General features: G+C 51.6%; 1 protein-coding gene across 2 annotated transcripts in view; it reads right to left on the reverse strand.

The window, feature by feature from the left end:
- The window catches only part of LOC142906670 (uncharacterized), a 248,209-nt gene that overhangs the window by 223,141 nt on the left and 5,121 nt on the right, over positions 1–19,947 (reverse strand). Inside the window, exon 3 of one of the 2 annotated variants that reach the window (XM_076054965.1) lies at positions 19,435–19,693. The gene's annotated coding sequence lies outside the window, so the exon portion shown is untranslated. Of the gene's footprint in view, positions 1–6,267; positions 6,755–19,434; positions 19,694–19,947 lie in introns of those variants that run through there. The other variant, XM_076055016.1, reaches the window with a different exon arrangement.

Raw genomic sequence — 19,947 nt, forward strand, 5'->3', positions numbered from 1 at the left:
TCCCGCCGCCTCAGCGCCGATGTTGGATCATGCAGATCCAATGGCCAGTGACGATTTGCTGGGGCTAACTTTGGCCGAATGGGGTCGGCACCAGGGCGAGGACATGTCGTTATTGAGGTTGCGTCGCCACGCGAATAATGCAGCTCCAAGACAGGGCAAATTTAATTCATTTGTCATGAAGCGCGGCTTGTTGATGCATTGGGATGCTGACTCGTGTCAACATAAAATCGTCGTGCCATCTGCCTTGCGATGCAAGGCCGTATGGGCGGCGCATGAGCGTTTATTGCACCTGGGTGTTCATAAGACCATTGGGTTGTTGCGGTTGCAATTTTTCTGGCCAGGCATGCTGCGCGACGTCACTGACATTTTGCTGGGATGCACCCATTGTGCGCAACGTAAACCGCCGGCTAAACCGGCATGTCCACCCCTGCAACCCATTTCGGTCTCTCGTATAAATGAGTTGGTGGCTCTCGATATTTTGGGCCCTTTTCCTACTACGCCACGGGGTAATAAGTACCTTCTGGTTGGGGTAGAGTATTTTACACGGTGGCCTATGGCCTGGGCCCTCCCCAACCAGTCGGCGGCGGCCGTTGTGGACGCCTTTGTTCAAGGCTACGTCCTGGACAAGGGCGCACCAGAACGGTTGCTGACCGATCAGGGAAGAAATTTTTCAGGAGCCTTGCTGACTGATGTGTGCCGCCTGTTGGGCACTAAGAAAGTGCGCACTTCGTCCTACCATCCCCAGACCGACGGCATGGTGGAGCGCCTTCATAGAACTCTCACCGCTATGTTATGCCATCAGGTCGATGAATCCCACCTCGATTGGGACTTGCAGGTTCCGGGGGTCCTCGCCGCATACCGTATGGCACCTCACGCGGCGACGGGATTTTCCCCGTTCTTTCTAATGTACGGCAGGGATGCCTTTCCTCCCGCCGACATTCGGCTGGAAATCGAACAGCCACCGCAAAAGTCAAAGCTCGTTGACCACTTGCGATTCAACCTCCGTAAGTTGGCCGAGGCACGGGAGGCCGCCATTGAAAATTCGGCTTCCCGCCAACGGGCAAATTTGCGACTGCGGGACCCTCGGTCGTACACGCATCGGTGGGCACCGGGAGACAGGGCATGGCTCCACTGCCCCCAGGTGCCGGTGTCCACGTCGGCCAAACTCCTCAGACCATGGCGAGGCCCGGTTGAGGTAGTGGAAGTCCTGCGTCCCCAATGTGTTAAAATTAGCTGGGGACGGCGTCGCTGGTGCGTTCACCCCTCTCGGTTAAAACCCTTCGTCACGCCACGCGTCCCTCCACAACACACACGACATGGGGGCCGAGTGTGCGACGCGTCCGACGAGCCGGATGTTGCCCCGTTGGTGCCTAACCCGCAGCGCAGGCGTGTCATTCCTCCTGCAGATGACGCGGGAGTGACGGCTCCATGCAGGCCATGTTCGGTCTCAATGGACCGTGGAGCAGCAGGTGTCCCCGTGGAGATGCCTAAAGGCCCACCGGATGCTCTGGCTCATCCTCCTCCTTCCCTTGTGCCGCCGACAAAGCCTGCCATCCCCTACGATGGCCCCGCGAAACGCACGCGCGCGAAATCTCGCCGGTTGTTATGTTTTTTTTGACATGTCTAGTGCCTTGTACATACGTTATGTTGTTAAGGGGGGTATTTATAGGGGTTTAATTGTTCTTGTTGTTCGTGAGGCACACTCACAATTCTTCTACCGTTGGTAATTTCGGAGTTTCCCATTGTTGCAGCCGGGATGGCTGGAGCTTCCGAAGGAGGGGGTGATGTAGAGGTGTTAACTACGCGCTGTTGCATAACCTGCGTTGCCACCAGGGCGGTGCAGCATTACCCCTGGGTACAACGGTTGGGGTCAGTCGAGGTGAAACGGATCATGGCCAGGGTTTGGTGCGAACCAATCAGACGGTTCCACGTGGGAATGTATGATTGGTTCTACCTGGCCACGAAGGGGTATAAGACGGGTGACCCAACGGACCTCGGGGAGTTCTCTCCCTGCACGAAGATAGAAGACTGGGCTGAAGCCTAGCTAGGACCCTGGTCCAGCCTTTCAGCCCTTCTAAGGGCTAAGGCTCGGCATACCCAGTGGTCAGGACCCACCGGGCCAGCGGTGGGTCAGATAGCCTCCCCTAGGTCCTAGCCGGAGGACTAGGATAGCGGTAGACGTGTGAGTCCCGCCAAGTCCGGAGGTTGTACCTCCTTAGGTATCAAAGAGGTTAGCGGTAGACGTGTGAGTCCCGCCAGGTCCGGAGGCTGTACCTCCCTAGGGTATCGGGTGAGGGGACCGAATATCCCTCTGTGTGTGTTAAGCGTTGTATAAGGAAATAATACAATAAACAGAGTGTGCCTCCTAAAGAAGTCTGCTCGTCCTTACAACACTACACAGGCAAGAAAGGGGGAGGAGCAAGGGGGGAGAGGGAGGGGTGGGGGTGTGGGGTAGGGGGAGCGCTGCGTGGACGCCAGGAGAGGGACGCGAGGCTGGGGGGGGGGGGTGGGAAGTGGGCGGGGCTGGGAGTGGGAGGCCGAGAGAGCTGGGGATGCGGAGGGGTTAACTCTGAAAAATAGAGTAGTAGTAGTACCCGGCAGATATGATAGACAACCATGACAAAGCAGTTCAGGTTTTACCTGGTCAATAACATCCTTCCAATGATTGCACAATCTGTATCCATCTTCTTGGTTGAAGTTTATACCTACGTGACTTTACCGAAAGAACCGCGAAAACTTCAAATCTAGATTACTATCTGACTTCTTCCCAATCAACTGCAGATAATATATGGAAAGCCAAACCCATACTTTTATATGACGTATTATTATTACATGACAACTCAAGTGATTTGTCTGCTCAACTTAGCATTGAGGGGGTTCTCATATACCGAGTATAGCCCTTAGCCAGTGTTGAAAATGTCACGGTAGTACAGCAGGGGCGAGTCTATCCAGAGGACAACCACTGGTTGACTTCCCCACAAAGTGGTACTCATTTTATAGACACCAGATGGATGATGAACTCGCAGCCTCCCGACTGTGAGCCACGCACTCTCCCGCTGGGGAACCTGGTCGGCTGCGCTATTATCAAGACAACGTGAACACAATTGCTACAGTCTCCATTAGAGTATTGCCGATAAACTGAAGATTATCACAGAGTTTAGTTGGTTGGTCTGTTGTTGAGACACAGGAACGGTGCTGTACGGTGTGAGCCCACGTGCGTGTGCAATGTGAGGCACATTTCCCAAGGCAAATGCTACTTAAATGTAAATGTTAAACAAAACTGTCGCTTTACATCGTAGACCCTGCTATAGAAACAGGGAATTTTTCCACACCGACTCAAATCACCAATAGACCTGATCCACAGACAACACTTATTTGGACATCGGAGACGCCACACTCCCTCGTCCATCCACAACATGGTTATTCAAGTCCAGCGTTCTAGTACCACGGCTACCACACCAGCCACCCGGTGCTGCCTCACAACTCGGAGGCACAGAGGCTGCTGCTGCGTTCGACGGCTCAGCTTCTATATTCGCCCGACAGTTTCTGCGTTGAGCTCGGCAAGAGAAGTGTGGAGTGGGTGGCGGAGTGGCCGAGAGGGAACTCTGCTGAGGCCGCGCAGCCCCGAGGGTGGAGCGGTCCCCGTGCTGGGGCCCACAGAGGCTCGCACGACACGGGGCCTGCAGGGCCGTGACGTGACGACCAGGACTGCCTGGTAGTACAGCAAGTAGGTGGCTGCCCTGTACTGTCTAGGGATGCTGAGTGGTAGCCCCTCGTATACGAGGGTTTCCCCGCAAGTTGTCCGGTTGCTCCCTCACGCGTGAACGCTCGGTCAGGAGTTTACCAAACATCCCTCGCAGGACGCTCGTTACACGAGTTGTGTCTCTCTGATTGTGTCTTGAATACGAGACAATCACCCACCATGACACTTAATTACAAAGAAAAAGATCCCCCGTATAGCCTTAACAGACTGTAAGGGCAAGTGCTGTGAGCGAGCACCTATGAAGGCCGGAGCGGTACACGAGAGGGTGGGTGGCCAGCACCACGCCCGACCACCTTTGTCTCCCAAGTGACTATGTTTACACACCGCAACCAGGTACTCATTTGAGGCTGTCGACCTCGGGGACGCCCGGGACCGGTTCAGATAATCGTCACTGGTGTTGGCCGTGAGCGGGAATCGAGCCCGGGTCGCCGGGTTTATAGCGCAGCGTGCTAATCGCTACACTACTGCTCCCCACAACGCTTAACTGCACCCCTAGACACACATACATTATATATTATTAAAAGCACAACGTCAATAGTGAAATGCACCCAATGACAACGCTGTGGCATGTCGCACTGCACGGAGCAAACCCCTCAGAGTGTCTGCAGGCAGCGCGAGACGGGGTCCAGGTTGGGGACGACCCCGGCCTGAGCATCGTCAGCTCCGCAGTCTCAGAGGCCGCGGTTCGATTCCTGCACTGCTCGCTCGTTTGTGTCAGGAACGACCGAATCACGCGGTCGGCTCTCGAGTGGAGGTTAAAGACCCAACCCTGACGCCATTCGAGAGAAACGACTTCGTGTTGGCATCAGAGCACTCCTGTGAGTATTACAGCGATCTCGTCTAAATCACCAATCATGTACAACAGCCCCTATACCTCACTACAGACAGCCCCAGGTCTCTCTTACTAAACACAGCAAGAGTCTCACTGGTTTAATAAAGGCCACAAGGTTAACAATCGCGACTCAGTTTTAACTGAGTCGGCACTGTCAGCAGTTTTGACCACCCATAGACTATAAGCCAGATCCCCGTGTTAATGAAAAGGCTGAGACATCGCCCTGGCGATTTGTCCGATCGTTGGCGACGGAGAGAGAAGCGAGAGGACGAGGCGCGTTCTCTAGCACGGGGAGCGAGCGCGGAGCCTGGCCAGAGCGAGACGCCTCCCTGTGGCGCAGAGACGAAGCCACTCGCGACGCCGCTGCTGCTGCCGCTCTACACAGGCGCTGCTGCTGCTGCCGCTCTACACAGGCGCTGCTGCTGCTGCTGCCACTCGACACAGGCGCTGCTGCTGCCGCTCTACACAGGCGCTGCTGCTGCTGCCGCTCGACACAGGCGCTGCTGCTGCTGCTGCCACTCGACACAGGCGCTGCTGCTGCCGCTCTACACAGGCGCTGCTGCTGCCGCTCTACACAGGCGCTGCTGCTGCTGCCGCTCGACACAGGCGCTGCTGCTGCTGCCGCTCGACACAGGCGCTGCTGCTGCCGCTCTACACAGGCGCTGCTGCTGCCCCCGCTCTACACAGGCGCCGCTGCTGCCGCTCTACACAGGCGCAGCAGCACCCAGCGAGGAGGGGCTGGAGACCGCCCTGGCTCGGGGTCACTTCACGCGAACCCCTCCGCTGAGTCGCCGTGGTGGTGGTGGTGGTGGCACAGGTGGCAGTGAGCGCGCGGTGCTGGCACGAGAAGCAGTGAGCAGTGGAGAAGTGGGACTCGCACTTCCACAGGGTCCCAGTCAGGGTCAGGGTTACATACTGTAGTGTGGTTCTACATTGAGTAAGGCGGCTTAGAGATGGAGATACGGATAGAGACGGGGTTAGAGACAGAGTTAGGGTGAGAGATAGCGTGATGGTCAGGGTTAGAGACAGAGTTAGGGTGAGAGACAGCATGATGGTCAGGGTTAGAGACAGAGTTAGGGTGAGAGATGGTGTGATGGTCAGGGTTAGACAGAGATAGGGTGAGAGATAGCGTGATGGTCAGGGTTAGAGACAGAGTTAGAGTGAGAGATGGTGTGATGGTCAGGGTTAGACACAGAGTTAGGGTGAGAGATGGTGTGATGGTCAGGGTTAGACAGAGTTAGGGTGAGAGATGGCGTGATGGTCAGGGCTAGACAGAGGTAAAAAAATAAAACAAAAATCACGACGTTTCGGCCACAACACAAGCAGCCTTCTTCAGGTGAAGGAACAGAACTGTCGGGACGACAGAGCAGGGTTAGACACAGAGTTAGGGTTATACTGAGTTAGGGTGTGATACGAGTCAGGGCTGTGTGTACAGTAGTAAGAGTCACAAAACACAAATGTTTACATCTCCGGACACAGTATTTAACTTCTTTTAAACTAATCATGCACTGCCCAGCTCACCCTGCTCTCTGAGCCCTCCCATCTCTCACCTGGCTGCAGTGTTGACTTCGACATCACCACGAGAATAACGAGCGAGTAATCTTAGATACGAGGTTGCGAAAGAGAGGTACTGGTTGTGAGAGAGAGGTACTGGTTGTGTGAGATGCGTTACCTTCCCGATGTCAACGCTAAGATTGCCAGTGGAGCTCTTCCTGCCCCAACGATTCAGGCGCAGATCTCAAAGTCGCGCAGCGCACAAGCGGTCACCGGGTTTGACGATTCGGTCAACCCCGACCTGGGACGACTCAGAGCTCTCTCACCGCTCTAAGCAGCAGCAGCAGCAGCAGCGGCTCCTGCTGCTCCTGTCCCGGCCTGTTACTGATTGGGTTTGCTTCAGCGATGAGCTCAGTGCAGGCAGCTCTCTCCTGAGCTCTGGCTCGCTCTCCGCTTCTACCCTCGCCTCGTCCTCCTCCTCACCAGCTCCTCGCCGCTGAGTGAGCGCCTCTCGCCCAGCGATGCGGGAGGTGCAAGGGGAGCGGGGAGTTTCACTTCGCTTGGCTCCCTGCCAGGGGCTTTCCAGGCTGGGACGCACCCGGGCTGGCCACGTGGTCTGGTGGTGTTTGTGCAGTGAAGGGCCATTGCCCGAAACGTCGCCTATTATATTTTTTTATTTTAAGGAAGCATCATTGACGAAGTTGTTGGGTTTGATGATGGATGTGTTTACACTGTGTGGTGTATGGTACATGGTGTGTGTAGTGTGGAGTGATGATGGGTGTGTTTACACTGTGTGGTGTATGGAGTGTGAAGTGTGGTGTGATGATGGGTGTGTTTACACCGTGTGGTACATGGTGCGTATAGTGTGTAGTGATGATGGTTGTGTTGACACTGCGCAGTGCAGGATGTTTTATATTTTAGCAGCAGTTACATGTTTGTACAGATGCTCATTAGGGATCATCCAGTTTTAGGGTTGTGAGTGCATTGAATAACTCCTCAAATTTTCAAATAATTACTTTTATTTTGAAATTGGTAAATGTCTTTAGATATTTTTTGTAATAAATAAAGAATACTGTAATGTGCACCTCAAGTTTGTGTGGATCACACTTCGGGTTCCCTGTTACTAATTGGGTTTGCTTTGGTAAATTACACAAAATTGTTTGTAAAATAATACAGTCACGTTTTTATTCACGTTTTGAACCGGTTCCCTGTTGATGTAACACATGGAGCAAGTACCGATGCTCGCTGTTTGCATCACGACCTGTCTGCGTATGCGTGATTGTGTAGCTAACAATTGTGCCGCATTGGGACGCTCTCAAAGTTCCGTTCACATTCTCCAGAATGAGAGAGGCAAACTAAGACAAGTCAAAGTGAACGACTTCAACTGTCTCTCGTCTCAACCAGCACGGTGTGGCGCTCATCTTCATTGGTGGCTCTAAGTCAGCAGTGGAAATTCGTGAACCCGTTCAACACAGAAGCTGGGTGCCCACCGGCACGCTCACTTTGCTAACCCGCCCATACTGGACATCTGTGAGAAAGAGCTTCAAAGCTCATCGGATTCCTCCACTTTAAATACAGATTCTGATTCTGACTTTACAACACCACGACTGGTGTGAGGGTCAAAGTAACGCGTTCCGCACAGTGCCCGGATACGGAACCCAAGCACGCAGATAACGTTCGGGGCTTTCCGACAGTGGCGGTGTTGTTTGCTCGCGGGTTCCTGAGACGCTCGGCACACGGAGCCGCCCTGCAGCCCAACCACACCCAGCACCGTGCATGTGGGCATGGTCCCTGTGTACCTGTGTACAGGTGTGTAGGTACAGATACACAGTGTAGCTGCATGATCTCCCTATGTACCTGTGTACAGGTGTGTAGGTACAGATACACAGTGTAGCTGCATGATCTCCCTGTGTACCTGTTTACAGGTGTGTAGGTACAGATACAGTGATGCTGCATGATATCCCTGTGTACCTGTGTGCAGGTGTGTAGGTACAGATACACAGTGTAGCTGCATGATCTCCCTTATATACTGTACCTGTGTACAGGTGTTTTGGTACAGATACACGGTATTATAATTGAAGACTGGTAGCACCAGCTGCCCACGTGTCATCTCAGTGGTTCACATGAGGCTGGGACCAGAGCCAGGTTTGGGCTTAGAGGCCGGACTGTTGTTGGGGTCAGTGACACAGATCGTCTCCCTTGTGTCATTTCACAGTCCAGGCCCTTTCCCAAGACCCCATCTGCCCCTGCCTGACCCCAGACCGATATCCCTCCCTTCACAGCCCATCAACTCACTCAACACTGCCTCTCGTTACCAACCCAGGTTTACCCCTCAGCTCTGCAAACCATCAGCACGCACAGCCCTACCAGCACTCTATCTCCCTCCCCCAGATGCCCAACCCAATTAGGGCTCACGACACGCAGCACTCGCTGGGTTTAAGGTGGACATTTCTGTTACAATGGAGTGTAAAAAAGGGTGCCACGGTGGCGAGATGCTAACTCTCCTGGTATACAGGAGGCCGTGCGTTTGATCCCGACCATAACGCCTGTATATTTGAAGTTTGCATGTTCTCCCCATGGTCGTGTGGATTTTTCTCTGGGTCCAAATACTCTAAATATGCGTTTCGAGTATTTGGCTGCTATAAATGTCGACATGATGATAATCCACTTAGTTGAGCTATAATAATTTACGGCCAGGTCGCTTCTGAAAAAGAGCTCTAGAGCTCACTGGGCCTTACTCTGTAAAATATAAATTGCTTAGTGTAGTAAATGTGAATAGATTGACTACAATAAGCAATGAGTGTGTGCATTATATTGAACTCGACACAGGAGGCTTAATGAATCAATCCCTATGCACACGTTTTGAGGGAATGCTGACGCTGTGTTCTCGCAACAGAGAAATGGTCTAGCGACTGCCATCGAACCCCACCACCCATGACCGGACCTCACTACATCGATTGTCGAAGTCAAGGTTGATCCTGGTTCCTACTTTGGGTGAATACCTGGGGATATCATGTGTTGTAGGCTTGATCTGTAAACTGTCCAGGAGATGGCAGTACAGACATTAATTATTCAATCTATCTGTGCAGATTTTTTTACTGGAACCTCCTTATATTCACGCAATTACTCCGAGTCTTAGAGTTTATTTTTCCCACGTGCCAAACACCATTAAAGGGAATGCACCAATTATCTCCTGGCATCCAAATGGCAATCACATTCCAATTTTTCATATCCATAAATCACTAACTACCCAAATTTAATGGGTTACGCTCCTGGTACAAGTGGAAAAATTGGGTTACGTTCCTGGTACAAGTGAACATGGGGGGGATGGTAAATGTTGAACAACAATTACTGCAATAATTAATACATTACAATGTGTTACCTTTGATGATAGTAATTTGATGACGATAATTTGCCCACGATGGAGGTGGTGGTGATGGAGGGGAATTCAGTAGGATGACTCCTCTGGAGATGCCGGTGTTTAGTAACAATGCACAGTTATCATTTGGGGAGCGCTAGCAGCAACGAGTTTCCTAATTGCATTCGCGTTCTTTTTACTGGACCTCACAGTCGACTCACTTGTACCATGTACAAACCAGTCGACTGGATGTATGAAGTAAAAATGCACAGTAGCGAGTTCAGAGCGGGATCTCTGTGAGACCGAGGACGAAGCGGGCAGCCGAGGAGGCGAGCCGAACCTTCCCAGACAGTTTCAGATGTCACCTCCCCGGTGTCGGTGGGCTGGCACGTTCACTCGCGAACACTGCAGTCGGGCGGGTCTCGAAGAGGGAATTCGTTTACATTGATTCACTCGCCAATATGCGAACCTCGTGAATCCAGAACTCGCGCAAGGCGAGGGTTTACTGTACTCTCACATACTTTACGATTATTATTAACGGTAAACTCAAATGATTTCCTGCTCAAATGAGCATTTACGTGGTTCTCATCTCCTGTTTACAACCCTGAGCCAGTGATGGAAATTCCGCATTGGTATGGACGGGGCCGAGTTTGTCCCCACCAAGTTGGAGCTCACGCGCCCCGAGTGTTGACTTCGACATCACCACGAGAATAACAACGAGCGAGTAATCACCGATACGAGGCTGTGAGAGAGGTACTGGTTGTGTGAGAGAGGTACTGGTTGTGAGAGAGGTACTGGTTGTGTGAGAGAGGTACTGGTTGTGAGAGAGGTACTGGTTGTGTGAGAGAGGTACTGGTTGTGAGAGAGGTACTGGTTGTGAGAGAGGTACTGGTCGTGAGAGAGAGGTACTGGTCGTGAGAGAGAGGTACTGGTTGTGTGTGAGAGAGGTATTGGTTGTGAGAGAGAGGTACTGGTTGTGAGAGAGAGGTACTGGTTGTGTGAGAGAGGTACTGGTTGTGAGAGTGGTAATGGTCGTGAGAGAGAGGTACTGATTGTGTGAGAGAGAGGTACTGGTTGTGTGAGAGAGGTAATGGTTGTGCGAGAGAGGTACTGGTTGTGTGAGAGAGGTAATGGTTGTGCGAGAGAGGTACTGGTTGTGTGAGAGAGGTACTGGTTGTGTGAGAGAGGTACTGGTTGTGTGAGAGAGAGGTACTGGTTGTGTGAGAGAGAGGTACTGGTTGTGTGAGAGGTACTGGTTGTGTGAGAGAGGTACTGGTTGTGTGAGAGAGGTACTGGTTGTGTGAGAGAGAGGTACTGGTTGTGAGAGAGAGGTACTGGTTGTGTGAGAGACGTACTGGTTGTGAGAGCGAGAGGTACTGGTTGTGTGTGAGAGGTATTGGTTGTGAGAGTGGTAATGGTCGTGAGAGGGAGGTACTGGTTGTGAGAGAGAGGTACTGGTTGTGTGAGAGAGGTAATGGTTGTGTGTGAGAGATACTGGTTGTGTGAGAGAGGTACTGGTTGTGAGAGAGAGAGGTGCTGGTTGTGAGAGAGAGGTACTGGTTGTGAGAGAGAGGTACTGGTTGTGAGAGAGAGGTACTGGTTGTGTGAGAGAGGTACTGGTTGTGAGAGTGGTAATGGTCGTGAGAGAGAGGTACTGATTGTGTGAGAGAGAGGTACTGGTTGTGTGAGAGAGGTAATGGTTGTGCGAGAGAGGTACTGGTTGTGAGAGAGAGGTACTGGTCGTAAGAGAGAGGTACTGGTCGTGAGAGAGAGGTACTGGTTGTGTGAGAGAGGTACTGGTTGTGTGAGAGAGGTACTGGTTGTGAGAGAGAGGTACTGGTTGTGTGAGAGAGGTACTGGTTGTGTGAGAGAGGTACTGGTTGTGTGAGAGAGAGGTACTGGTTGTGTGAGAGAGAGGTACTGGTTGTGTGAGAGGTACTGGTTGTGTGAGAGAGGTACTGGTTGTGTGAGAGAGGTACTGGTTGTGAGAGAGAGGTACTGGTTGTGAGAGAGAGGTACTGGTTGTGAGAGAGAGGTACTCGTTGTGTGAGAGAGAGGTACTGGTTGTGTGTGAGAGAGGTACTGGTTGTGTGATAGAGGTACTGGTTGTGTGAGAGACGTACTGGTTGTAAGAGAGAGAGAGAGGTACTGGTTGTGTGTGAGAGAGGTATTGGTTGTGAGAGTGGTAATGGTCGTGAGAGGGAGGTACTGGTTGTGAGAGAGGTACTGGTTGTGTGTGAGAGCGGTACTGGTTGTGTGATAGAGGTACTGGTTGTGTGAGAGACGTACTTGTTGTGAGAGAGAGAGGTCCTGGTTGTGTGTGAGAGAGGTATTGGTTGTGAGAGTGGTAATGGTCGTGAGAGGGAGGTACTGGTTGTGAGAGAGAGGTACTGGTTGTGTGAGAGAGGTAATGGTTGTGTGTGAGAGATACTGGTTGTGTGAGAGAGGTACTGGTTGTGAGAGAGAGAGGTGCTGGTTGTGAGAGAGAGGTACTGGTTGTGAGAGAGAGGTACTGGTTGTGTGAGAGAGGTACTGGTTGTGAGAGAGGTACTGGTTGTGAGAGAGGTACTGGTCGTGAGAGAGAGGTACTGGTTGTGTGAGAGAGGTACTGGTTGTGTGAGAGAGGTACTGGTTGTGTGAGAGAGAGGTACTGGTTGTGTGAGAGAGGTACTGGTTGTGTGAGAGAGGTACTGGTTGTGAGAGAGAGAGGTACTGGTTGTGAGAGAGAGGTACTGGTTGTGAGAGAGAGGTACTGGTTGTGAGAGAGAGAGGTACTGGTTGTGTGTGAGAGGTACTGGTTGTGTGAGAGAGGTACTGGTTGTGAGAGAGAGGTACTGGTTGTGAGAGAGAGGTACTGGTTGGGAGAGAGAGGTACTGGTTGTGTGAGAGAGAGGTACTGGTTGTGTGAGAGAGAGGTACTGGTTGTGTGAGAGAGGTACTAGTTGTGTGTGAGAGAGGTACTGGTTGTGAGAGAGAGGTACTGGTTGTGAGAGAGAGAGGTACTGGTTGTGTGAGAGAGGTACTGGTTGTGTGAGAGAGGTACTGGTTGTGTGAGAGAGGTACTGGTTGTGAGAGAGAGAGGTACTGGTTGTGAGAGAGAGGTACTGGTTGTGAGAGAGAGAGGTACTGGTTGTGTGTGAGAGGTACTGGTTGTGTGAGAGAGGTACTGGTTGTGAGAGAGAGGTACTGGTTGGGAGAGAGAGGTACTGGTCGTGAGAGAGAGGTACTGGTTGTGTGAGAGAGGTACTGGTTGTGTGAGAGAGGTACTGGTTGTGAGAGAGAGGTACTGGTTGTGTGAGAGAGGTACTGGTTGTGTGAGAGAGGTACTGGTTGTGAGAGTGGTAATGGTCGTGAGAGAGAGGTACTGATTGTGTGAGAGAGAGGTACTGGTTGTGTGAGAGAGGTAATGGTTGTGCGAGAGAGGTACTGGTTGTGTGAGAGAGGTAATGGTTGTGCGAGAGAGGTACTGGTTGTGTGAGAGAGGTACTGGTTGTGTGAGAGAGGTACTGGTTGTGTGAGAGAGAGGTACTGGTTGTGTGAGAGAGAGGTACTGGTTGTGTGAGAGGTACTGGTTGTGTGAGAGAGGTACTGGTTGTGTGAGAGAGGTACTGGTTGTGTGAGAGAGAGGTACTGGTTGTGAGAGAGAGGTACTGGTTGTGTGAGAGACGTACTGGTTGTGAGAGCGAGAGGTACTGGTTGTGTGTGAGAGGTATTGGTTGTGAGAGTGGTAATGGTCGTGAGAGGGAGGTACTGGTTGTGAGAGAGAGGTACTGGTTGTGTGAGAGAGGTAATGGTTGTGTGTGAGAGATACTGGTTGTGTGAGAGAGGTACTGGTTGTGAGAGAGAGAGGTGCTGGTTGTGAGAGAGAGGTACTGGTTGGGAGAGAGAGGTACTGGTTGTGTGAGAGAGAGGTACTGGTTGTGTGAGAGAGAGGTACTGGTTGTGTGAGAGAGGTACTAGTTGTGTGTGAGAGAGGTACTGGTTGTGAGAGAGAGGTACTGGTTGTGAGAGAGAGAGGTACTGGTTGTGTGAGAGAGGTACTGGTTGTGTGAGAGAGGTACTGGTTGTGTGAGAGAGGTACTGGTTGTGAGAGAGAGAGGTACTGGTTGTGAGAGAGAGGTACTGGTTGTGAGAGAGAGGTACTGGTTGTGTGAGAGAGGTAATGGTTGTGTGTGAGAGATACTGGTTGTGTGAGAGAGGTACTGGTTGTGAGAGAGAGAGGTGCTGGTTGTGAGAGAGAGGTACTGGTTGGGAGAGAGAGGTACTGGTTGTGTGAGAGAGAGGTACTGGTTGTGTGAGAGAGAGGTACTGGTTGTGTGAGAGAGGTACTAGTTGTGTGTGAGAGAGGTACTGGTTGTGAGAGAGAGGTACTGGTTGTGAGAGAGAGAGGTACTGGTTGTGTGAGAGAGGTACTGGTTGTGTGAGAGAGGTACTGGTTGTGTGAGAGAGGTACTGGTTGTGAGAGAGAGAGGTACTGGTTGTGAGAGAGAGGTACTGGTTGTGAGAGAGAGAGGTACTGGTTGTGTGTGAGAGGTACTGGTTGTGTGAGAGAGGTACTGGTTGTGAGAGAGAGGTACTGGTTGGGAGAGAGAGGTACTGGTCGTGAGAGAGAGGTACTGGTTGTGTGAGAGAGGTACTGGTTGTGTGAGAGAGGTACTGGTTGTGAGAGAGAGGTACTGGTTGTGTGAGAGAGGTACTGGTTGTGTGAGAGAGGTACTGGTTGTGAGAGTGGTAATGGTCGTGAGAGAGAGGTACTGATTGTGTGAGAGAGAGGTACTGGTTGTGTGAGAGAGGTAATGGTTGTGCGAGAGAGGTACTGGTTGTGTGAGAGAGGTAATGGTTGTGCGAGAGAGGTACTGGTTGTGTGAGAGAGGTACTGGTTGTGTGAGAGAGGTACTGGTTGTGTGAGAGAGAGGTACTGGTTGTGTGAGAGAGAGGTACTGGTTGTGTGAGAGGTACTGGTTGTGTGAGAGAGGTACTGGTTGTGTGAGAGAGGTACTGGTTGTGTGAGAGAGAGGTACTGGTTGTGAGAGAGAGGTACTGGTTGTGTGAGAGACGTACTGGTTGTGAGAGCGAGAGGTACTGGTTGTGTGTGAGAGGTATTGGTTGTGAGAGTGGTAATGGTCGTGAGAGGGAGGTACTGGTTGTGAGAGAGAGGTACTGGTTGTGTGAGAGAGGTAATGGTTGTGTGTGAGAGATACTGGTTGTGTGAGAGAGGTACTGGTTGTGAGAGAGAGAGGTGCTGGTTGTGAGAGAGAGGTACTGGTTGTGAGAGAGAGGTACTGGTTGTGAGAGAGAGGTACTGGTTGTGTGAGAGAGGTACTGGTTGTGAGAGAGAGAGGTACTGGTTGTGAGAGAGAGGTACTGGTTGTGAGAGAGAGAGGTACTGGTTGTGTGTGAGAGGTACTGGTTGTGTGAGAGAGGTACTGGTTGTGAGAGAGAGGTACTGGTTGGGAGAGAGAGGTACTGGTCGTGAGAGAGAGGTACTGGTTGTGTGAGAGAGGTACTGGTTGTGTGAGAGAGGTACTGGTTGTGAGAGAGAGGTACTGGTTGTGTGAGAGAGGTACTGGTTGTGTGAGAGAGGTACTGGTTGTGAGAGTGGTAATGGTCGTGAGAGAGAGGTACTGATTGTGTGAGAGAGAGGTACTGGTTGTGTGAGAGAGGTAATGGTTGTGCGAGAGAGGTACTGGTTGTGTGAGAGAGGTAATGGTTGTGCGAGAGAGGTACTGGTTGTGTGAGAGAGGTACTGGTTGTGTGAGAGAGGTACTGGTTGTGTGAGAGAGAGGTACTGGTTGTGTGAGAGAGAGGTACTGGTTGTGTGAGAGGTACTGGTTGTGTGAGAGAGGTACTGGTTGTGTGAGAGAGGTACTGGTTGTGTGAGAGAGAGGTACTGGTTGTGAGAGAGAGGTACTGGTTGTGTGAGAGACGTACTGGTTGTGAGAGCGAGAGGTACTGGTTGTGTGTGAGAGGTATTGGTTGTGAGAGTGGTAATGGTCGTGAGAGGGAGGTACTGGTTGTGAGAGAGAGGTACTGGTTGTGTGAGAGAGGTAATGGTTGTGTGTGAGAGATACTGGTTGTGTGAGAGAGGTACTGGTTGTGAGAGAGAGAGGTGCTGGTTGTGAGAGAGAGGTACTGGTTGGGAGAGAGAGGTACTGGTTGTGTGAGAGAGAGGTACTGGTTGTGTGAGAGAGAGGTACTGGTTGTGTGAGAGAGGTACTAGTTGTGTGTGAGAGAGGTACTGGTTGTGAGAGAGAGGTACTGGTTGTGAGAGAGAGAGGTACTGGTTGCGTGAGAGAGGTACTGGTTGTGTGAGAGAGGTACTGGTTGTGTGAGAGAGGTACTGGTTGTGAGAGAGAGAGGTACTGGTTGTGAGAGAGAGGTACTGGTTGTGAGAGAGAGGTACTGGTTGTGTGAGAGAGGTAATGGTTGTGTGTGAGAGATACTGGTTGTGTGAGAGAGGTACTGGTTGTGAGAGAGAGAGGTGCTGGTTGTGAGAGAGAGGTACTGGTTGGGAGAGAGAGGTACTGGTTGTGTGAGAGAGAGGTACTGGTTGTGTGAGAGAGAGGTACTGGTTGTGTGAGAGAGGTACTAGTTGTGTGTGAGAGAGGTACTGGTTGTGAGAGAGAGGTACTGGTTGTGAGAGAGAGAGGTACTGGTTGTGTGAGAGAGGTACTGGTTGTGTGAGAGAGGTACTGGTTGTGTGAGAGAGGTACTGGTTGTGAGAGAGAGAGGTACTGGTTGTGAGAGAGAGGTACTGGTTGTGAGAGAGAGAGGTACTGGTTGTGTGTGAGAGGTACTGGTTGTGTGAGAGAGGTACTGGTTGTGAGAGAGAGGTACTGGTTGGGAGAGAGAGGTACTGGTCGTGAGAGAGAGGTACTGGTTGTGTGAGAGAGGTACTGGTTGTGTGAGAGAGGTACTGGTTGTGAGAGAGAGGTACTGGTTGTGTGAGAGAGGTACTGGTTGTGTGAGAGAGGTACTGGTTGTGAGAGTGGTAATGGTCGTGAGAGAGAGGTACTGATTGTGTGAGAGAGAGGTACTGGTTGTGTGAGAGAGGTAATGGTTGTGCGAGAGAGGTACTGGTTGTGTGAGAGAGGTAATGGTTGTGCGAGAGAGGTACTGGTTGTGTGAGAGAGGTACTGGTTGTGTGAGAGAGGTACTGGTTGTGTGAGAGAGAGGTACTGGTTGTGTGAGAGAGAGGTACTGGTTGTGTGAGAGGTACTGGTTGTGTGAGAGAGGTACTGGTTGTGTGAGAGAGGTACTGGTTGTGTGAGAGAGAGGTACTGGTTGTGAGAGAGAGGTACTGGTTGTGTGAGAGACGTACTGGTTGTGAGAGCGAGAGGTACTGGTTGTGTGTGAGAGGTATTGGTTGTGAGAGTGGTAATGGTCGTGAGAGGGAGGTACTGGTTGTGAGAGAGAGGTACTGGTTGTGTGAGAGAGGTAATGGTTGTGTGTGAGAGATACTGGTTGTGTGAGAGAGGTACTGGTTGTGAGAGAGAGAGGTGCTGGTTGTGAGAGAGAGGTACTGGTTGTGAGAGAGAGGTACTGGTTGTGAGAGAGAGGTACTGGTTGTGTGAGAGAGGTACTGGTTGTGAGAGTGGTAATGGTCGTGAGAGAGAGGTACTGATTGTGTGAGAGAGAGGTACTGGTTGTGTGAGAGAGGTAATGGTTGTGCGAGAGAGGTACTGGTTGTGAGAGAGAGGTACTGGTCGTGAGAGAGAGGTACTGGTCGTGAGAGAGAGGTACTGGTTGTGTGAGAGAGGTACTGGTTGTGTGAGAGAGGTACTGGTTGTGAGAGAGAGGTACTGGTTGTGTGAGAGAGGTACTGGTTGTGTGAGAGAGAGGTACTGGTTGTGTGAGAGAGAGGTACTGGTTGTGTGAGAGGTACTGGTTGTGTGAGAGAGGTACTGGTTGTGTGAGAGAGGTACTGGTTGTGAGAGAGAGGTACTGGTTGTGAGAGAGAGGTACTGGTTGTGAGAGAGAGGTACTCGTTGTGTGAGAGAGAGGTACTGGTTGTGTGTGAGAGAGGTACTGGTTGTGTGATAGAGGTACTGGTTGTGTGAGAGACGTACTGGTTGTAAGAGAGAGAGAGAGGTACTGGTTGTGTGTGAGAGAGGTATTGGTTGTGAGAGTGGTAATGGTCGTGAGAGGGAGGTACTGGTTGTGAGAGAGGTACTGGTTGTGTGTGAGAGAGGTACTGGTTGTGTGATAGAGGTACTGGTTGTGTGAGAGACGTACTTGTTGTGAGAGAGAGAGGTCCTGGTTGTGTGTGAGAGAGGTATTGGTTGTGAGAGTGGTAATGGTCGTGAGAGGGAGGTACTGGTTGTGAGAGAGAGGTACTGGTTGTGTGAGAGTGGTAATGGTTGTGTGTGAGAGATACTGGTTGTGTGAGAGAGGTACTGGTTGTGAGAGAGAGAGGTGCTGGTTGTGAGAGAGAGGTACTGGTTGTGAGAGAGAGGTACTGGTTGTGTGAGAGAGGTACTGGTTGTGAGAGAGGTACTGGTTGTGAGAGAGGTACTGGTCGTGAGAGAGAGGTACTGGTTGTGTGAGAGAGGTACTGGTTGTGTGAGAGAGAGGTACTGGTTGTGTGAGAGAGGTACTGGTTGTGTGAGAGGTACTGGTTGTGAGAGAGAGAGGTACTGGTTGTGAGAGAGAGGTACTGGTTGTGAGAGAGAGGTACTGGTTGTGAGAGAGAGAGGTACTGGTTGTGTGTGAGAGGTACTGGTTGTGTGAGAGAGGTACTGGTTGTGAGAGAGAGGTACTGGTTGTGAGAGAGAGGTACTGGTTGGGAGAGAGAGGTACTGGTTGTGTGAGAGAGAGGTACTGGTTGTGTGAGAGAGAGGTACTGGTTGTGTGAGAGAGGTACTAGTTGTGTGTGAGAGAGGTACTGGTTGTGAGAGAGAGGTACTGGTTGTGAGAGAGAGAGGTACTGGTTGTGTGAGAGAGGTACTGGTTGTGTGAGAGAGGTACTGGTTGTGTGAGAGAGGTACTGGTTGTGAGAGAGAGGTACTGGTTGTGAGAGAGAGGTACTGGTTGTGAGAGAGAGAGGTACTGGTTGTGTGTGAGAGGTACTGGTTGTGTGAGAGAGGTACTGGTTGTGAGAGAGAGGTACTGGTTGGGAGAGAGAGGTACTGGTTGTGTGAGAGAGGTACTGGTTGTGAGAGTGGTAATGGTCGTGAGAGAGAGGTACTGATTGTGTGAGAGAGAGGTACTGGTTGTGTGAGAGAGGTAATGGTTGTGCGAGAGAGGTACTGGTTGTGAGAGAGAGGTACTGGTCGTGAGAGAGAGGTACTGGTCGTGAGAGAGAGGTACTGGTTGTGTGAGAGAGGTACTGGTTGTGTGAGAGAGGTACTGGTTGTGAGAGAGAGGTACTGGTTGTGTGAGAGAGGTACTGGTTGTGTGAGAGAGGTACTGGTTGTGTGAGAGAGGTACTGGTTGTGTGAGAGAGAGGTACTGGTTGTGTGAGAGAGAGGTACTGGTTGTGTGAGAGGTACTGGTTGTGTGAGAGAGGTACTGGTTGTGTGAGAGAGGTACTGGTTGTGAGAGAGAGGTACTGGTTGTGAGAGAGAGGTACTGGTTGTGAGAGAGAGGTACTCGTTGTGTGAGAGAGGTACTGGTTGTGTGTGAGAGAGGTACTGGTTGGGAGAGAGAGGTACTGGTTGTGTGAGAGAGAGGTACTGGTTGTGTGAGAGAGAGGTACTGGTTGTGTGAGAGAGGTACTGGTTGTGTGTGAGAGGTACTGGTTGTGAGAGAGAGGTACTGGTTGTGAGAGAGAGGTACTGGTTGTGTGAGAGAGGTACTGGTTGTGAGAGAGAGGTACTGGTTGTGTGAGACGCGTTACCTTCCCGAATGTCAACGCTAAGATTGCCAGTGGAGCTCTTTCTGCCCCAACGATTCAGGTACAGATCTCAAAGTCGCGCAGCGCACAAGCGGTCACCGGGTTTGACGATTCGGTCAACCCCGACCTGGAACTACTCAGAGCTCTCTCACCTCTCTCAGCAGCAGCAGCGGCTCCTGCTGCTCCTGTCCCAGCCTCTGCAGGCGACGCAGCGATGAGCTCAGTGCGGGCGACTCTCTCTGAGCTCTGGCTCGCTCCCCGCGTCTACCCTCACCACTGAGTGAGCGTCTCTCGCCCAGTGATGCGGCGAGGTGCGATTGGGGCGTGGAGTTTCACTTCGCTTGGCTCCCTGCCAGGGGCTTTCCAGGCTGGGACGCGGGGCGGGGGCAGCACCCGGGCTAGCCACGTGGTCTGGTGGTGAAGGGCCATTGCCCAACATTTTTTTTAATATAAGGGAGCGTTAATTACCAATATGTTGGATGTGATGATGGTTGTGTTTAAACTGTGTGGTGTATGGTGCATGTAGTGTGGAGTGATGATGGGTGTGTTTACACTGTGTGGTTTATGGTGCATGGTGTGTGTAGTGTGGAGTAATGATGGGTGTGTTTACACTGTGGTGTATGGTACATGGTGTGTGTAGTGTGGAGTGATGATGGGTGTGTTTA

This window comes from Petromyzon marinus, chromosome 1 (genome assembly GCF_048934315.1).
Source record: "Petromyzon marinus isolate PM22_M1 ecotype Great Lakes invasive population chromosome 1, UKy_Petmar_22M1.pri1.0, whole genome shotgun sequence".
Taxonomy (NCBI): Eukaryota; Metazoa; Chordata; class Hyperoartia; order Petromyzontiformes; family Petromyzontidae; genus Petromyzon; species Petromyzon marinus.